We start from the raw sequence: 21430 nt of genomic DNA on the forward strand, positions 1-21430 counted from the left end.
TACCGCTATGTCATGGAACATCTGCTTGGAAAGCACTGTCAAAAAGACTTCAGCAGCATGAAACAGGCAAAGGTCATCAAGACTGTATGGTGAAATGGTTTGACCTTTGGTCAGGCATAGTAAACCGTACATCTATTGACCAACTCAAATTGCAGGCTTTTCTGAAAGAAAGAGATTTCTGGAGAAATGTTGTCAAACGCATGGTTGATGTCGTTATTTTCTTGTCCGAAAGAAACTTGGCATTTCGAGGAAGTAATGAAAAGCTCGGCGATCCTTCGAATGGCAACTTTTTGGGACTGTTTGAATTGCTTGCAAAGTGTGATACTGTCCTCAGCGAACTTTTACAGAGGATTAAGAAGGCAGAGACACATGTTCAGTACCTCAGTCCACAGATCCAAAATGAGCTGATCCAACTTGTTGCCAGTAACATTCAAGAGGCCAAAAGAGCGCAGCTTAAAAAAGCAAAATATTATTCAGTTATTTTGGACTGTACTCCCGACTTGTCACATGAAGAACAGATGTCTGTGGTGTTACGCTTTGTTGAATGCAATGGTGAAGATGGTGTCAATATTCGTGAAGCGTTTGTTGGTTTGCTTAATGTTCATGATACAACTGGCAAGGGCTTATTGGAAGCGTTTCTTGAAAAGGCAAACAACTTAGGAATAGACATTGCTGACATGAGAGGCCAAGCTTATGATAACAGTGCAAATATGAGAGGAAAGAATAAAGGAGTTCAAGCCCGCGTGCTAGAAATAAATGACCGTGCCTTGTATGTACCATGTGGAGCTCACACTTGGAATCTTGTGATCTCAGACGCGGCAAAGTAATCGAAATATGCCGTTGACTTTTTCGGTCTGATTAACAGAATATACGTTATCTTTTCTTCTTCACCTTCACGTTGGGATATACTTCAAGAACACATGCCAATATCTGTTAAAGGGTTATCGGATACTCGTTGGGAGTCAAGAATTGATGCTATGAAACCATTGCATTATCACCTTGAAGAACTGTGCAATGCTTTGTCATCTTTGCAAGAATATGCGCTTGAAAAGAAAGATGGCAATACAGCAACAGAAGCCGGTGCGCTTTTAGACCATGTTACTACGTGGCCTTTTGTTCTGACCGTGTACACGTGGTACGATATACTATTTCACGTCAATAAAACCAGCAAATTAATTCAGTCACCAGATGTGTCAATTGACGTACTGCAGGCAGAAGTCGGTGCTACAGTGAAGTTTTTGGAAGACTATCAAAATACAGGATATAACTCTGTGGTCACAAATGCACATGAAATAGCAGAGCATATGGGTATTGAGCAGGTGTTTCCAGAAACCAGGGTGCGACGTAAGAAGAGAATGTTTGATTACGAATGTGCTGATGATTCGAGTAGTCTTTCTGCCGAAGAAAAATTCAAATCGCAGTTCTTTCTTTTTCTCACTGATCAGGCCATATTTTCTGTTTCGTCGCGATTTGACCAACTCGTGGAGTGGTATAAGTTGTTTGGATTTCTGCACAACACTAACAGCCTGAAGCAGTGTCACAGAGAAAATGAACTGGAGAATCACGGCAAAATTTTTGAAAGAAAAATGGGAGACATTGATGCCAACGAACTCATAATGGAATTGAACTCATAATGGACTTGTCATGGCAAACAATTTTTTAACGTACATATACAAGAACAGCCTTCAGGAGATATATCCGAATCTTTGCATTTGCATCAGAATTCTTCTGACCACACCAGTTACTGTTGCTGGTGCTGAAAGGAGCTTCAGCAGAATGAAACTGATCAAGAATATCCTGCGCTCAACCATGACAGATGACAGGCTTTCTGCGCTTGCAGTTATCTCAGTCGAAAACAAGATTGCCAGAGCTCTGGACTATGACGCATTGATTAACCAATTTGCGGAGAACAAGGCTTGAAAGAAGCGCTTTGCATAAATATGGAATACATGTACACTGTAGGCCTATGTATACATAATATGAACCCTGTATATTGTATAAAATAAATACCGCATTCCAGTTTCTGCATTGTAAGGGGCCCCGGACATATGTTCGGAGGGGGCCACGTTCTTTGTTGCTACGGCCCTGCCCTTCAGTCTTCTCTTCTTCAAACAAAACAAAGCCTTTTTTTCAACCTTTCCTCAGAAGTCATTTTCTAGTCCTTTAATAATTTTTGTTGCTCTCCTCTGGACTTTCTCCAGTTTGTCCAGATCTTTTCTGAAATGTGGCACCCAGAACTGGACACAATATTCCACCTGAGGCCTCATTAGCACGGAGTAGAGTGGAAGGATTACTTCTCGTCTTGCTTACAACATTCGTGCTGATGAGTCCCAGAATGCTGGTCACTTATTCAGCAACAGTGTTACGCTGTTGACTCTCATTTAGCTTATGATCCATATAATCCCCAGATCCCTTTCTGCACTACTCCTTTCTAGGCAGTCATTTCCCATTTTGTATGTGTGCAGCTGATTGTTCCTTCCTAAGTGGAGTACTTTGCATTTGTCCTTATTGAATTTCATCCAATTTACTTCAGACCATTTCTCCAGTTTGTCCAGATCATTTGCAATTTTAATCCTATCCTCCAAAGCACTTGCAACGCCTCCCAGATTGGCATAATCTGCAAACTTTATAAGTGTACTCTCTATGCCATTATGAAAATCATTTTGCTGTTTCATATTTTGGAGTAAATTTTATCCTTGTGTGAGATGCAATTGTTGACATAAGGAAAGATGTGTCTCTTAGTTATGCAATCTGATTAGGTCTTTGTGATACATGTTCTTTCATAATACTCATTGCTTGCTCATACTGTTTCCATTTAAACTATTAACTTCCTAAAGCCAACAGGACATCTTTAACTGAAGGAATCTGCAACACTTGAACTTGTGCTTCATAGTATCTTCAATGAGGAACTGACCTTTGCACAACACCTGTATGTCTCTTTCTACAGGTAGAACTTACTGTGTCACTACCATGAGGAAAGAGTGCCAGATCTATGTACTAACAGGAGAAATCGAAAGGCCACCCTTCCCCTCTCCCACCAATATAGCCTGGTGGTTAAGACAATTACCTGGAAGTGTGCAGACCTGCATTCAAGTCCATGCTCCAGAACAGGACTTCAAATCCAGAACTCTTGCATCCCAGGTGAAGGTCCAGCCACTGGACTATCAGGCAAAAGAAGGTGCCCATCACCTTCTTGTGTTTTCTGAATTTAGAACTTCATTTCCTTGCTTTTATTAAACAAAAGACCTAAAACACCAAAAATTGAGATGAAATGTTTCATTTGAACAGACACTTGTCCTCTCCAACATTTTTGATTTGCTGAAAAATTTCAGTTTCAGTTTGCCCTGAACCAAGTCTCTTCCCCTCCCTGAATATTTTGGAAATGATAAACAAAGAATCAGTTAGGCATCAGTGACAAGTTTGAGAATTCCTGCAGGATATGACATCTAATCCTAATATCCAATAAAAAGGAGCTAGCAAGAAATTTCTTTTGTGAGCCACCACATGTACTTCTGTCCCTTTAAGTTTCTCTTTCAAACTGCTTGACAAAAAGCTGGGTATGGGAATGAATGATACAGTTCACACTGTTCTATAACATGATGCCACCTTACAGCCTGCTTTTGACCTCTTTTCTGCAGCTGTCCTCAAACTCATTGGCACACACATCATGAATCCTCATGTTATGAGTGAGAGGCCATAAATACATTGAAGTATAATGCATCAAAGAATAATTCAACAACAGCAACTTCATTATATCTGATAAAGTCAACACTAGGTGGGTTTGCTATGCTAGCCAAGATGAGATGAAATTTGGAAATTAAGCTAAAAAATATATCAAAATCCAGATTTATTGTTTGAAAAGCTGTAGCGCTTTCATCTTGCTCTTTTAAGTAAGATTAAATGTACTGTCAGTCTTGATATCTGACACTTATGTTCTCTATCTGGGATAATCAGTTGCATTTCCAGGGACATAGATTTGATCCAATAGGTTTTTCCATCTCTAACTAAGGACAAGTTGTGGCTTTGCCAAAAGCCCTGTGTATGGGGTAATGTGTCATTATGCTAAACCCGGAGCAGCTTGGGAAGCAGACTCCAGTTCTCCCCTGCTCCAGTGTGTAACCTGTGCCAGCCCTATACCTACTGCAGCATACAAGCCCTGGTATCCCAGCACAGCTATGCAGCCCCATTCACGGGGGGGGGGGGGGAAGAAAAGTAAAGCCTGGGAGAATCAAATAGCCAGTGTAGGGCAAGTTCTCAGTGCCCCACCTTGCATCTCTTTGTGCCTTGTGTGGGAACACAAGCTGAGCCAAAATCTGTTTCCCTAATTTGATATTTTGAAGTAATCATTAGGGCATGTTTGCTGTATGATCAAAGCTACCACTTCTAGCTTATTGTAAGTCTGGTTGACACGTGGTGGGTTTAAGAATTTCCAGCACAGTTGCTGATCTGATGATGAGCAGAGCAGGTCACGGGAAATCAGCTGTCTGTGAATTTGTCCTCTGAATTTTTCACAAAATGTACTTGAGATGGAATGGAGCCTCCTCAGTTCCTGATGGCTAGAACACAGCCCAGCGGGTTTATTTCAATGGAGAAATATACATGATTGTACTAGAATTCACATCACTTAGGATTTTCTGAGTAATCAGATAAGTAGGCAAATAGTAATTCCTTGGAAGAGCCAGACAAAATGGTTAGGTCTTTAGCTCCCTAATCTTTTAGTTCTCAAGCTGGGGAGCATCCAAGACTCAACAGGGAGTCAAATTGCACCTTTTGCCCTGGAGGAGGAAAAGGAGGGGAGATCTCCCACAGTGAGGCTGAAGGAAAGAGTAAGTAGATTGACATAGTATCAGAGGGGTAGCCATGTTAGTTTGGATCTGTAAAAGCAGCAAAGAATCCTGTGGCACCTTATAGACTAACAGACGTTTTGGAGCATGAGCTTTCGTGGGTGAATACCCACTTCATCAGATGCATGTAGTGAAAATTTCCAGGGGCAGGTATATATATGCAGGCAAGCTAGAGATAACGAGATTAGTTCAATCAGGGAGGATGAGGCCCTGTTCTAGCAGTTGAGGTGTGAAAACCAAGGGAGGAGAAACTGGTATTGTAGTTGGCAAGCCATTCACAGTCTTTGTTTAATGCTGACATTGATTGACATAGAAGCTGAATTTGCGTGTCTCCTAGTCTAAAAGGAAAGACCAAATGGTCCTAGTCTTGCTAGATGATACATGCTATCCTCCTTTTAATGAGAAGTCATCCCCCGCATTATCTTATCAATAGGTGGCCCCATAGCCAGATGCCTCCTTTGTTTTTAAGAGACCTGCTGTACAAACTTATTGTATCTGTTGGAGAATGAAGGCAATTGTGTAACACACAGGTCCTAAACAAGTGTCAGGAAGTTGTAATTACCCTACCCTTCCCATTTTGGGGGGAACCTAGATCATAGAACCTAGATCATAGCTACCCTACCCTTCCCATTTTGGGAGGAACCTAGCTCATAGAATCATAGAAGATTAGAGTTGGAAGAGACCTCAAGAGGTCATCTCGTCCAACCCCCGGCTCAAGGCAGGACCAATCCCAACTAAATCTTCCCAGTCAGATTTTGTCAATCCGGGCCTTAGAAACATCTAAGGATGGAGCACATGACTTATGAGGAGAGGCTGAGGGAACTGGGATTGTTTAGTCTGCAGAAGAGAAGAATGAGGGGAGATTTGATAGCTGCTTTCAACTACCTGAAAGGGGGTTCCAAAGAGGATGGATCTAGGCTGTTCTCAGTGGTACCAGATGACAGAACAAGGAGTAATGGTCTCATCTTCTTTGGAATACCCCTTCAGGCAGCTGAAGGCTGCTATCAAATCCCCCCTCACTCTTCTTTTCTGCAGACTAAACAAACCTAGTTCCCTCAGCCTCTCCTCATAAGTCATGTGCCCCAGGCCCCTAATCAATTTTGTTGCCCTCCGCTGGACTCTCTCCAATTTTTCCGCATCATTTCTGTAGCGGGGGGCCCAAAACTGGACTCAATGCTCCAGATGAGGCCTCACCAGTGTCGAATAGAGGGGAATGATCATGTCCCTCAATCTGCTGGCAATGGTCCTACTAATGCAGCCCAATATGCCATTAGCCTTCTTGGCAACAAGGGCACACTGTTGACTCAATTCCAGTTTCTCGTCCACTGTAATCCCCAGGTCCTTTTCTGCAGAACTGCCGCTTAGCCACTTGGTCCCCAGCCTGTAGTAATGCATGGGATTCTTCCGTCCTAAGTGCAGGACTCTGTACTTCTCCCTGTTGAACCGCATCAGATTTCTTTTGGTCCAGTCCTCTCATTTGTCTAGGTCACTCTGTATCCTATCCTTATCCTACAACGTATCTACCACTCCCCCAAGCTTAGTGTCATCTGCGAACTTGCTGAGGGTGAATCCATCCCATCATCCAGATCATTAATGAAGATATTGAACAAAACCGGGCCCTGGGACACTCTGCTTGATTCTGGCTGCCAACTAGACATCAAGCCTTTGATCATTACCCGTTGAGCCTGACGGTCTAGCCAGCTTTCTATCCAACTTATAGTCCGTTCATCCAATCCATACTTCTTTAACTTGCTGACAAGAATACTGTGGGAGACAGTATCAAAAACATTGCTAAAGTCAAGGTATATCACGTCCACTGCTTTCCCATATCCACAGAGCCAGTTATCTTGTCATAGAATGCAGTCAGGCTGGTCAGGCATAACTTGCCCTTGGTGAATCCATGCTGACTGTTCCTGATCACCTTCCTCTCCTTCAACTGCTTCAAAATGGAATCCTTGAGGACCTGCTCCATGCTTTTTCCAGGGACTGCGGTGAGGCTTACCAGTCTGTAGTTCCCCACATTCTCCTTCTTCCCTTTTTAAAAGGTGGGCACTATATATGCCTTTTTCCAATCATCCAGGACCTCCACCAGTCACCATGAGTTTTCAGAGATAATGGCCAATGGCTCTGCAATCACATTGGCCAACTCCCAACTTCCAGCCATCAGATGGGAGAGATGGCTGGAAGGGGAGGAGATACCATTATGGAAGAGATCGATACCCACTGGTTAGACAATCATATATAGTACTTTACTGGACATCAATACACATACACACACATGGCTAGCAAAGACATAGCAATGAGTCCCAGGATAGAGGCACTCCAGCAAGCACGAGATTTGACCAGATCCTGTGTTTAGGATGTTCTATTATACAACCAGGGGTAGAATGTTTTGGTACTAGGGTGGAACTGTGGGCTTTAAACAAAGCATGGAACAAGGGGCCTCCAAAGTTGACACACACTGTAATTTCCCTAGAGCAGGGGCCAGGAGTTATATGGGCCCATGGTTCCCGTGCTCCAGCAATATTAGGGCATGAGGACCCAGATCCACCAATGTTCAGGACCACCATTGACTGAGCTAATTTGAATGTCTGTGGTGGAGAAGGAGAAAGCACCCATTTGTCACAAGCAGCATACAGACTTGCTAGTGTTGAACTGCTTCCAGTTGTTTGATTGAAATGCAAAGAAAATAATCTGTTCTAAGAGCCTATAGATGGGCGACCTCAGATACAGAACTACGGTGGCCTCTGTTGGCCCGAAGGTTGAAGTTCTGTGACGTATTGTTTTAAACTGCTGCTGTGATGAGCAACACAAAAGAGAGTGAACCATGGAACAATTACATCCAAGTCTATTAAAATCCTGATTTTGCTTTCACTGACAAAACTGTAGCTCCTTGAATTGCTAAGTGACTCAGCTCAAGACTCAGAGTTAAAAAAGACGGTTACTCACCTTTGTAACTGTTGTTCTTCGAGATGTGTTGCTCATATCCATTCCAGTTAGGTGTGCGCGCCGCGCGTGCACTTTCGTCGGAAGACTTTTTACCCTAGCAACTCCAGAGGGCTGGCAGGTCGCCCCCTAGAGTGGCGCCGCCATGGCACTCGATATATACCCCTACCTGCCCACCTGCTCCTCAGTTTCTTCTTGCCGGCTACTCTGACAGTGGGGAAGGAGGGCGGGTGTGGAATGGATATGAGCAACACATCTCGAAGAACAACAGTTACAAAGGTGAGTAACCGTCTTTTCTTCTTTGAGTGATTGCTCATATCCATTCCAGTTAGGTGAATCCCAAGCCTTACCTAAGCGGTGGGGTCGGAGTGAGAAGCCGTGGCATGAAGCACTGCAGAGCCGAAGGCCGCGTCATCTCTGGACTGCTGGACCAGGGCATAATGGGAAGCGAAGGTGTGGACTGAGGACCAGGTCGCCGCCCTACAGATCTCCTGGATGGGCACGTGGGCAAGGAAACCCATCGATGATGCTAGTGCCCTGGTGGAGTGTGCAGTCACACGGCCCGTAGGGGCGTGAGCCAAGTCATAACAGGTCCTGATACAGGACGTTACCCACGAAGATATCCTCTGTGAGGAAATGGGAAGCCCTTTGATTCGGTCCGCTACTGCCATGAAGAGCTGGGGGGATTTACGGAAAGGTTTGGTCCTCTCCACATAAAACGCGAGTGCCCAACGGACATCAAGCGAGTGGAGTTATTGCTCCCTGCAGGACGAATGGGGCTTTGGGAAAAAGACAGGGAGAAAGATCTCCTGGTTGACATGAAAGGCTGTGACCACTTTGGGGAGAAAGGTAGAGTGTGGCCTCAGCTGCACCTTGTCTTTATGGAAGACCGTATACGGGGGATCTACCGTAAGGGCCCGGAGTTCTGACACCTGTCTGGCTGAGGTGATGGCCACCAAGAAAGCAGTCTTCCAGGAGAGATAGAGCAGGGAGCAAGTCGCTAACGGCTCAAATGGAGGGCCCATGAGCTGAGTCAGAACCAGGTTGAGATCCCAGGTAGGGGCAGGGAGTTGAACCTGGGGGTAGAGACGTTCTAGACCTTTCAGGAATCTAGTCACCGTAGGGTGAGAGAAAACCGAACGGCTGTCTCCTCCCGGATGAAAGGTGGAGATAGCCACCAGGTGAACTCAAAGGGACGATATCGCCAGGCCCTGCTGCTTGAGGGACCAGATGTAATCGAGAATACTGGCAATAGAAACCTCCATAGGGAGGGAACCCCTCTCCGTGCACCAACAGGAGAAACGCTTCCACTTGGCCGAGTACGTCGCTCTAGTGGAAGGTTTCCTGCTGCCCAGTAGTACCTGACGTACAGGGGTAGAGCACCGAAGTTCCGACCTGGTCAGCCACTCAGAAGCCACGCCGGGAGGTGTAGAGACTGGAGGTCCAGGTGACGGAGCCTGCTGTGGTCCTGGGTGATCAGTTCCAGGTAAAGGGGCAGGGGAACTGGGTCGGCCAGAGACAGGTCCAGCAACATCGGATACCAATGCTGTCTGGGCCACACTGGAGCTATCATAATCAAGCGGGCCCTGTCCCTGCGCACCTTCAGAAGGACCTTGTGGACAAGTGGGAACGGAGGGAACGCATAGAGCAGGTGAGTCGTCCACGGGATAAGGAAGGCGTCCGCTACCGACCCTGGTTCCCGCCCTTGAAAAGAGCAGAACATCTGTCATTTCCTGTTCCCTCTGGACGCGAAGAGGTCCAGCCGGGGATAACCCCACCTCTGGAAGAGTGAGAGGGCGACGTCCGGGTGAAGGGACCATTCGTGCAAAAGGAAGGATCTGCTCAGACAGTCTGCCAGTGTGTTCTGTACTCCGGGGAGAAAGGAAGCCATGAGGTGAATGGAGTGGGCAATACAAAAGTCCCAGAGCTGCATCGCCTCCTGACATAGGGGAGAGGATCTCATGCTGCCCTGCTTGTTGATATAGTACCTGGTCGTCGTGTTGTTGGTGAATACTGAGACACAGTGACCTTGAAGCTGATGGGAGAACGCTTGGCAAGCAAGACGGACTGCTCTCAACTCCCGTATGTTGATGTGGAGGGCCACTTCCTGAGGAAACCACTGGCCCTGCGTCCTCAGGGTTCCGAGGTGGGCCCCCCAGCCCAGGTCGGAGGCATCCATTGTTAGGGATACCAAGGGTTGGGGCGGATGAAACGGGAGCCCCGCACACACTACGGACTGGTCTAGCCACCACCAGAGGGAATCCAATACCTCCTGGGGGATGGTGATAACCGCGTCCAGCCGAAGACTGGCCAGACGGTATTGTGCAATAAGCCAAGACTGGAGGGGCCTCATGCAAAACCACGTATAACCCGTAAAAAAGGTGCAGGCCGCCATGTGGCCTAAGAGGGTTAGGCACGTCCTTATAGAGGTCAAGGGTGCCGTCTGTAGGCGCCGAATGATGGCCGACAGCGACTGGAATCTGGGCAGCGGCAGAACGGCCCTGGCCAAGGTGGAGTCCAGAATGGCCCCGGTGAACTCTATCCTCTGCGTGGGGAGCAGAGTGGACTTGTCCACGTTGATAATGAGGCCCAACGCTCCAAATAGTCTGCTGATCTTGCGGACGTGGTTGCGGACCTGCGACTCTGACGTGCCTCGAATCAGCCAGTCTTCGAGATAGGGGAATACGTGTATGCGACTGCGCCAAAGATATGCGACGACGACCACCGTGCATTTCATGAATACCCTCGGGGCCGTGGAGAGGCCAAATGGGAGGACCGCAAATTGATAATGGTGGCGGTCGACCACGAACCGAAGGAAGCGTCTGTGCTGCGGAAAAATGGCTATATGAAAATAAGCGTCCTGCATGTCGAGGGCGACGTACCAGTCTCCAGGATCCAGAGATGGGATAATGGTCCCCAGGGATGCCATGTGGAATCTCAACTTCACCATATGTTTGTTGAGTTCCCGCAAGTCGAGGATAGGTCTGAGGCCTCCCTTGGCCTTGGGGATCAGAAAATAGCGGGAATAAAACCCCTTGCCCTTCTCGTTCTCCGGAACCGCCTCTATGGCTCCTTTGTCGAGGAGCATCCGCACCTCCTGAAGAAGGAATTGCTCGTGGGAGGGGTCCCTGAAAAGGGACGAGGGTGGGGGGTGGGAGGGAGGGTATGAAATAAATTGCAGACGTTATCCCGTTTGCACAGTGCGTAAGACCCAATGGTCGGAAGTTATTTGGGTCCATGCCGGGAGGAAGAATGAAAGGCGGTTGGAAAACGGGGGGGACAGATCCGTGGGGGAAACTGGTACAGCATCCTCGGGCGCACCTTCAAAACGAAGGTTTTGGGCCAGGTGGGGCTTTAGAGGAGCCCTGATTCTGCCCCCCTTGGTTGCCCGATTGTCTGCGCTGGCCATTCCTGCTTCGGCGTCTACTAAAGTCCTGCCACTGGCGGTACTGGGGATAGGGCAAGTGCTGTCGTTGCTGTTGCGGCCAGAAGGGTCTACGCTGTGTCCCGGGCTTGTGCATCCCTAGGGAGAGCATGATGACCCTATTGTCTTTCAGGCTTTTCAGCCTGGGGTCCGTCTTCTCTGAAAACAGGCCCTGACCTTCGAACGGGAGGTCCTGGATGGTGTGTTGGAGCTCCGGAGGAAGGCCAGAAACCTGTAGCCAGGAGATGCGGCGCATTGTAACCCCTGAAGCCAGAGTTCTGGCGGCCGAGTCTGCCGCGTCCAAGGATGCCTGCAATGAAGTTCTTGTGACCTTCTTGCCTTCACCAAGAATTGCCTCGAATTCTTGACGCGCATCCTGAAGCAACAACTCCTTGAACTTATCCGCTGCCACTCAGGAGTTATAGGCATAGCGGCTAAGGAGGGCCTGTTGGTTAGAGACCCTGAGTTGGAGGGCGCCCACTGAGTAGACCTTCCGGCCTAGCACGTCCATATGCCTCGCCTCCTTGGACTTCGGTGCTGGGGCCTGCTGCCCGTGGCGCTCCCTCTCGTTCACAGACTGCACGACGAGGGAGCACGAGGTTGGGTGTATATGCAGGTACTCATATCCTTTGGAGGGTGCCATATACTTGCGCTCCACCCCACGTGCAGCAGGAGGGATGGAGGCCGGTGATTGCCAGATGGTATTAGCATTGGCTTGGATAGTCCTGATAAAGGGAAGGGCGACTCTGGTGGGAGCATCTGCTGAGAGAATGCTCACCACAGGATCTTCGATTTCTGAAACCTCCTCAGCCTGCAAGTTCAAGTTTTGCGCTACATGCCTGAGGAGGTCCTGGTGTGCCCTGAGGTCGAGTGGGGGAGGACTGGAGGATGACGTTCCCGCCACTGCCTCATCGGGGGAGGACGACGAGGAAACCCCCGGTAGGAGTTGGTCCACGGGGGGCTCCATCTGTACCAGCGCCTCTGATTCTGGAGGGAGCTCAGGGTCCTGCTGGTTGGATCGGTCTTCCCCCGCCGGAGAGGGGGGAGGGCGAGACAACAAGGCCTCCGGAGCCCTGCGCTCAGACGTCACAGGCTGAGGTGGAATGTGTTGAGGGCCCTGGGCTTGATGATACGCCCAGGGTGTCCAGAAACCCCACTGCTGCGGTCCCTGATCCTGCGGAGGAGGGACATGGAAGAGGGCCGCGGGTCTGTCTGCGTCTAGGGCTTACATGCTGTCTGTCTGCGATGAGACAGACAGCTGCCGGGAGGGCCATGGTGGGGCCGAACGTGGCTGGTAGGGCTCCCTCGGTCTTGACGTCGACGATCTTCTCAATGCCAGGGACCGGTACCGGGAATCGTACCGGTGCCGGGATCGGAACTGGGACCTGCCTCCGGCGTGGTGCCGGGAGGTCGACTGGGATCTGCGTCCAGCGCGGTGCCGGGAGGTCGACCGGGACCTGCCACCAGCTCGGTGCCGGGAGGTCGACCGGGGTGCTGATCGCCGAGGGGAACGGCTCCTGGAGTCTCGGTGCCGGTAGTGGCGACTCGATCCAGACTGGTGCCGGGAGTAGCGAGACTGTCTGGAGGATGACCAGCGCCGCGAGTGCGACTGGTACCGCCAAGGGGAGCGGTGCCGGGACTGCGAGCGGCGCCTGGAGCAAGAACGTCCACAGTGCCGGGACCTCGAAGGGGATCGGTGCTGGTTGGGCGAGTCCGGAGACGGTGCTCGCATTGTCGCAGGCTTGCCTCTGGATATGACCAGCACCGGGAGTACCGGGGGTTGAGGCTGGGTAGGCTCTGTGAGAGCAATTAGGTCCCACGCCGAAGTGAAAGTCTCTGGCATCGAAGGGACCAATAGCTCCACCCCAGATCTTATAGGGGAGCTAGGAGGGACCGGACTCGACGGATCTCCAGGGCCCGGAGTCGACGGAATCCCTGCTGGTGGTGCCGCGGCCAAGGTAGGTGCCGGGTGCTCCGCTCGAGCCTGCAAGGATGGAGTCACAGATTTTAAGGGTCTTGCTTCCAGTCTCGGTGCCGGGGAAGGTCGGTGCCGGGGTGTCTTTCCGGTGCTGGTGCGGTCCCGTGCCGACGCGGAGCCGGCGCTCTGCATCGAGGCCACAGGATTAAGTGCCGCTTCCATTAGGAGAGTCCTTAACCTCTGGTCCCTCTCCTTTTTTGTCCGAGGCTTAAAAGCCTTACAGATGCGGCACTTGTCTGAAATGTGCGATTCCCCCAGGCACTTCAGACAGGCGTCATGGGGATCGCTGGTCGGCATCGGTTTTTTACAGGCCGAGCATTGCTTGAACCCCGACGAACCAGGCATGGGCCCGGTGCCCGGCGCAGGGAAGGGCTACAGCCCAAACCCGCTAATAAGAATATACAACTATACTACAATTAACAATAACTAACTACAATTTACAACTATTTACAACTATCTTCAACTATGAGAACAGTGAAACGAAGGAGAGCTAGGGACGTGGAGGACAGCTATGCCGTGCTCCACAGTTCCAACGACCGACACGGCGGTAAGAAGGAACTGAGGAGCGGGTGGGCCAGCAGGGGTATATATCGAGCGCCATGGCGGCGCCACTCTAGGGGGTGACCTGCCGGCCCACTGGAGTTGCTAGGGTAAAAAGTCTTCCGAAGAAAGTGCACGTGCGGCACGCACACCTAACTGGAATGGATATGAGCAATCACTCGAAGAAGAACTAACCATTTTAACCATTTTGCAGGTATCCATTATTCAGAAGTGAAAGAGAAGCTTTGTAGATCATCCTCTGTCCATTGGCAGTGAAGTTCAAGTGATCAAACACACCACTAAGGCTGCAGGTGAACTAGACATAATGACTCTGTGACCTGACAGTCTTTACTTGTCTCTCTTCAATTAAGAGGAAGTTTGAACAGAATACATTTTAGCAACAGTAAAGGAACAAATGGAAGCCCTTATAATTGGCTGTCATTCCAGAGAGCACTTAAGAGGCATACAAAATTTTAAACTGAACCGTCAACTTCTATTGCTGTACTTATATTCAGGCAAATTGGTTTAAATTTAACTTTGCACTGTAAAAAGATTTGGTCCCTGATCTGTAAAACAGTTATGCACTTGCTTAATTTCATTATCTACTCATGTGCATAAGGTTCAGCATACATGGCTGCAGAATCAGGACCAATGTTATTTCTTTATAGATTCCTAGATTCATAGATTCCAGGGTCAGAAGGGACCAATGTGATCATCTAGTCCGACCCCCTGCACAGAGCAGGCCACAGAACCCTACCCATCTTCTTGTTTATTTTTATATGTCATTGGTCATCTCTTTGAATATTTGCCTAATTCTCTAGTAAAACCTTTCAAAGCCAAATCAGCTGAAACAATACTCCCCTCTGCTGGAAGGCTCTGGTACTCCCAAAATATGCATAAAATGTTAGAGGGAAGATGGGTGAGGTAATATCTTTTGTTGGACTAATGTCATTGGTGACAGACACAAACATTCAAGCTTACACACAGCTCTTCACATCTGGGAAATTTTTCAGAGGTCAGGTCTACACTACAAATTTACACCAGCACAGCTGCACCGCTGTAGCGTCTGGTGAAGAGGCTGTAAGCTTAGGGGAAAGAGCTCTCCTGTCAGGTTATTACTCCACCTTCTACGAGCAGAGGCAGCTATGTCGGTGGGAGACTCTCTCCTGATGACATAGTGCTGTCGACATGGAGTTTTGTCAATATAACTAGGTTGCTTGGGGGTGTGGATTTTTCACACCCCTGAACAGCATAGTTATACTGAAGTAAGTTTGTAGTGTAGACCTGGCCTAAGTTTCCCAGAGCTGAAGAAGAGCTCTGTGTAGCTTGAAAGCTTGTCTCTCTCACCAACAGAAGCTGGTCCTACAAAAGATATCACCTCACCCACTTTGTCTCTCTAATATCTTGGGACTGACACTGCTACAATGCTGCACACATACCTAAAATGTTGAGATCTTAACTAGTTTTGCTGGGCTTGTAGTTATTATTGTTTGTTTGTTTGTTTGTCTGTTATTTTAACAGGTAAACTGTAAAGTTTTAAAGCTCTTGTATAATTCTCATTCCCCCTAGTGTTTAGTTCCTATCAATGTTTATTACATTCATTATTTGTCTGCTCTATAAACACTTGTCCAGACAAATTGTCTGAGCAATACTTGTAAGATCTTGTTTAGAAGCTGTCTTTCTGAATTTGAAAGCTAGCCACTTGGAGGAATTTAATTTATGTATTTTGCGTGTAAATAGTATAGCTTTTCTCAAGCTGTTTTTAAACTGTTTATTCCATATGACCTTAATAAAATAATTTTTTTTTGAAATATCTTCAAGAAAATGACTTGTTAACTTTTTCAAACTTACTAACAAATAACTAAATTATCTCCTATACAGAAGAAGCCTAAGGAGGGGATGAAAAATTGAGGGCTGTAACTCAGTTTCTCCTAATCTTTCTTTTGGAAAGAGGCTTTGCTCTTCAGCAGAAACTGTGGTGGGGAAGGGGAGGAGTTAATTCCCTTCCCCCAAATCATGGAAGTCTTGTAATGTATATACCTACAGTGGTACAGTGTCCCTTTCAGGGTAGCCAGGCAATCCCTGTTGGAAGTTGCCCCAAGCCCTCCTCCTAGTTAGAAGGGCTTTCACTGTATGGAAAGGCTACCAGTGAAAGGTTATGGTAACAGGGACCCTACTGAACAATTCCCCTAATCTTGAGGGGAATGACCTCATGTGGGAGGCTCTCTTCCCAGCTTTGTCTCTCCCGACCTTGATGCATCCTCCTCTGCCCTCTGAAGGGATTCTGCACAATCAGAAGAAGGAGTGGGAGAAGATGTGATGCAACAAAGCCAGGACTCCTCACTTCCATGCCCAGCTTGGAACCATTCCACATGTGGAAGCAAATCAGATGGTCTGGCTCAGTATTTGCCAATATTTTATATAGACCCTTTCATCCTGAAGCATTCTAGAGTGTTCTTTAAGTGGAGTAAATCAGAAGGGATCATTCAACTACCACTGAAATGCAGCTACCTCTGGGGTGAAACACAGCAGTCCTTCTGAACATTATCTTCCTAGATGAGTGGAGGCTTGACATTTTCATCTCCATGGCCACATAGAAAAGGACTTTATCCCTGAGAAAACAGCACAAGATTCCTATAAACAGTGTGGCTAGAGTCACCTGTTTTGAACAATTCACAAAAGAAAGGGAATCTCTCTGCTGTTTATCAGTTTAATATATTATTTAACATTTATATTGTAGTAGCATCTGAAGGCTCTTGCCAGGTTGAGCCCCATTTTGCTAGGAACTGTGCCAACTTAACACATGAATTTTAAAGGCTTTTGTATCTCATTTGTTGCAGCTATAGACCTCATGTCTGGATATAAACTATAGCACCCATCAGGCTTAAATGGGTGTTTACAGAATAGGGGGAAAGAATCTGCAATCCAGCCCCATGCAACGCTCAGAGTATAGCAATCGCAGCTAAAGGAAAAACCAGAAACCACTCTGTGGTATTTGGCTTCACACTACAGTACATCCTGTTTTAATTATAGGAAATATTGTGGTTAAATTTAATAAGTACAGCACAAGGAAAGTTGATTTTTATTGACAATCACTGTATCATATATTGTAACAGACAAATTACCTTAGACCTTAGACCACCCTGTGCTTTGCTGCACATTGGGCTACCCACATTTGCCATCCTTGCCTGTCAACTGCCCTTCTCTCCAAATCTTCCCATTTCATCTTGAGGTGCTTGATGTCATTCAGAACTGTTCGTTTCCATGTTATTAGTGATCTTTTTCTCTTTCTTCTTGCATTTTCTGGCTTCCATTCAAGGGCAGTATTTGGTAAGCCTTCTTTTTCCATTGTCAGACATCACAATCAGTGATGTCTTCTTTTATAGATTATTTGTGAGGGGGCACCTTGTCCAGCAATTTTTCTGACTTCGTCATTCATCTTCCTATCTCTATATGTTATTCCCAATATTTTTCTCAGACATTCGTGATGAAATGCATCCAGCTTTTGCCTATCTTTCTTGGTAAGTTGCCACGTCTCACTGCTTTATGTTGTGATGACGATAACAATTGCTTTGTACATGTTCAGTTTTGTCTTGAGGGAGATGTTTTTCATGCCTTTCAAAAGGCATTCAATAGTGTAAACAGAGAAACAGTGTGGAAAATTGTGGCACAATATGGAATTCCAACAAAATTAACCACTATATAAACAGCGCTGATCTTCAGCGTGTTCACATTGCTGATTGATCAATATGTCACATCACTGCAAAAGTTGTATGTAGATTTCCCGTTTTCTACCAAGTGCACCAAATACTGTACATGACATTTATAAATTGTACAGAGTATACCAAGCAAAATACTTCCTGTAAAATTAAGACTTCTTTGGCAGTAAACCTGTATTACTTTATAAAGATCTTTTGATAGGGAACAATTTGTTTTGGAAGTAATCCTTGAAGAATTAACATACACACCCAGGCCCCTTGGCTGCCTGCACAGGGCTCTCATTGATTTCAGAAGGAGTTATGCATGTGCATCCAAGGACAGAGCTTGGTCCAAACAATGTATCAAAGAGAAAAGTTACTACGGACATTACATTCTCCAACTACATAGTTATAAACTTTGAATGCCAATTTCAATTGCAATGCATGATACACTGTTTAAAAAGTGAAAAAAAGATTGGTTAGCATTCCTGCAGCCTTTATGAAATAAGGGATTCTTTGCAAAGAAGGAAAACATCAGGAAAGAACACAAGAATCAGCCATTGGAACAGTGTAACAAGGGATGGAATATTATTTATTTGTTTCTAGAGTCTCCATCACTCAAAATGTTTAAATCAAGACTGGATGTCTTTCTACAAATTATGTGTGACCTTGACGTAAACTGTGATCATATAGATCATTGTTGCAACCAGGGTCCTTTTGTTGCACCAGTTCTTACACAGAGGCCAAGTGGGGTGTCTATAAGAAGTTTGCAGTTTGCTGGTTATGATTATACTGTCTGTATGTGTGTATCTTTTTTGTATTTGAAGTTATGAGTATTAGCAATGTATTTGTTTGATTCTCAGTAGCCTCAGTGAAGCATTTGGTCAGCTTCTTAAGAAAGGACTATTCTCATTAAGTGCCAAGTCAAGAAACACTTAACTAACGATGGACTTTGGGAGACACCAATCCACATCTGAGCTTTCCTGGGAATGTTCAAACTAATATGTAAACAAAAGGCATCCACCTGCAAAAACCTGAACCATTCATAGACATGTGACTTGTCCAGGTCACTGCAAACTCCATCTTGTTGAGGGGATTTTACACAGGAGAACAAAGGGGTTTCCACTCACAAGAGAAATACTATATACAGTTCTGGAAACCCCTCCACTGTAGTCTTCAATTGGCTCAAAAGATAGCCTCTCCACCCCAAAGAGATCCTTGAAAGAAACTGGAACAAAGAACAAACTGGGGCGGGGGAGTGATTGCTGGACTCAGACTAGGAAGGAGTCAAGTCTGTGAAAGAAGCTTATTGAAACATCTCTGAGGGTGAGATTTCATCTGTAATCACTTTCTTACAGTATTAGGTTTAGACTTGCATGTTTTTGTTTTATTTTGCTTGGTAATTTACTTTATTCTGTCTGTTATTACTTGGAACCACTTAAATCCTACTTTTTATACTTAATAAAATCACTTTATGCTTATTAATTAACCCAGAGCAAGTAATTAATTCCTGGGGGAGCAAACAGCAATGCATATCTCTGTATCAGTGTTATAGAGGTTGGACAATTTATGAGTTTACCCTATATATCCTTTATACAGAGTAAAATGGATTTATTTGGGGTTTGGATCCCATTGGGAACTGGGTATTAGAGTACTAGACACAGGAGCACTTTCTAAGCCATTTTCAGTTAAGTCTGCAGCTTTTGGGGGATGTGGTTCAGATCTGGGTCTGTGTTTGCAGCAGACTAGCAAGTCTGACTCAACAAGACAGGGTAATGAAGTCCCAAGCTGCCAGGGAAAATTGGATCAGTGGTAGTCCCAAGGGGGTCTCTGTGACCCAACCCATCACATTATGCTCCAGCCAATCACAAGTTATCAAGCCTAATGCTGGAATTACTGCACGAAATTCTACAACTTGCATTATGCAAGAGGTCAGACTAAATGATTACAATGGTCCCATCTGTCCCGTGAAATTTATGAATCATACCAGATCAGACCACAGGCCCACTGGCCAGTCTTTAAGTATGTTTATCCAATACTAGATGTTGCATATGAAAGTGTAATACTTCCATAATGGACAACTATGCTGTGTTACGGAACAGTAAACCCTAGCTTCAGGCAGCTGGTTTTAATTCATGAAGTATGAAAGCCAATATAATTTTTATAATTAGTGTTTTAATTGTGAATGATGCTTTTATTCTCTATATAGAAAGTCTAAGTTCTTTTTTTCCTACTAAGCTCTTTGTCTCCATAATATCTTGAGGTAGTGAGTTCCATGGACTAATTATGTGATATATAAAAACCACACTTTTTAGTATCACTGGTTTTTTCAGTCTTACTGAATGTCCCTTGTTCTGTAATATGGAAACGGGTAAATACAAGTGACTGAAACTCTCTGTGCCTATCAATATTTCACATTCCTCTGCCATGTCACCACTCTAAAAATAGTCCTAGTATTTTTGATCTTCTCTCTAGGTGCTAAGGTAGGCAGCTTGGAAGAAAATGTGTTTTTATCTCCTATAATCACAAACTTCCAATTTAAAAAATAATATTTCATGATGCTACTGATAAGGCAGCAGAATGATTTAATTTTGCAGATAAATAAGGAACATGTTTCTCCTTGAAGTAGTTCTTCATTTCAGTGGTGGCAAATAAAGACCCAAAATGTTTCCCTGTGCTGTATAACTTCTGTATCAGACTTCTGGTGTTAGTCAGGAAGAGACAGCAGAGCATGACCTAGAATTCCCTTACAGGTTAAGGAGAATGTCAAGAGAAAAATAATGTGCCATTAATCCTTCCCCAATAAATAATTACCTGTTTCCATTGGCATTAAAAATAGCAATTGCAGCTGTCTATCCTAACAGATGAACACATCTTCTAAACACTTGTGTCTGCGACTTTCATGTGGGATTTAATACAAGTCTATACTATATTTGATTCTAATAGACTGGCCAGGACCTACAGGTGCTACATACTGGTGTATATGTCAGTTTCTGTATCCTTAGATCTTCTGATGTATCTTTTTAACATAAGAGGGAATGTATTGGGCCAGATCTTCAGCTGATGTACGTTGGCCTAGCTCTAAAGTCGATGGATATATACCAATTTGCATCAGTTGAGGATCTGTCCTATAAGCTGTCCTATGCAAAAAGTTCAAGCATTATAGGGCTACAACATAAATTATGTCTATTCTGGGCAGGAGAGATTCATAGTCTCTTTAGACTTGTTCTTCACTCAGGGTTCATTTTTTGTTGTTGTTTTTTAGGAGATCGAGTCCTAATGCCATGATGAGGACTGTAACAGACATACCAATATAGTAGTAAGAGCTCCCTTGTGCTGCAAAAGAAGCTGTCTGTTGCAAGTTAAATTATCTAGAAAAATATCAAAGTCCCAAAGATGTTCTGTTGTGACAGTTTTACTCTTGTCAGAGCTTAGATTGTGGGATGATGTTCAGCTCTTCAGCAGCCTGGGTGGGGGCAGTGAGGAAGTACCATGTCCCTGAGACAGCAGCCACTCAGTTTTCCAAGGGGAGGCTCACAGGTGATGGACCTAGAGGGTTGGGTGGATCGGTCCTTGTGTTATGGCTTGCACAAGTGGAGTAGGACAAGTATGAGCTGAACTGAGCTCTGAATGTCTCTTTAACCCTGAAGGTTGTTATGGACCAAGAGAGACAATCTGCTAAGGAAAGGGTGTCAGAAACTATGATGGAGATAGTCAGATCTGGTGGTTGGACCCAGGAAGTTAGAGCTGGAATCAAGTGTCCAGAGCAGGGTTGGAGCAAGGTCAGAGTTGAAGTAAGGCTGGAGCAGGATTAGGAACAGGGCTAGAGCAAGGGCCAGGCTGGATCAGGCTAAGGCTTGGTAAGTCTGTTGCCACCATCAGGCAGGGAATGGTTCTAAGACCTAAAGTGATGTGGAGCAGACTGAGCTGCTGTTCCTCCTCTGAGGTCTATGTACCTTCCCTGAGAGTCACCTGACCTGTTACTGACTTGTGGATTGGC

This window comes from Gopherus evgoodei, chromosome 1, assembly GCF_007399415.2.
Source record: "Gopherus evgoodei ecotype Sinaloan lineage chromosome 1, rGopEvg1_v1.p, whole genome shotgun sequence".
NCBI classification, from domain to species: domain Eukaryota; kingdom Metazoa; phylum Chordata; order Testudines; family Testudinidae; genus Gopherus; species Gopherus evgoodei.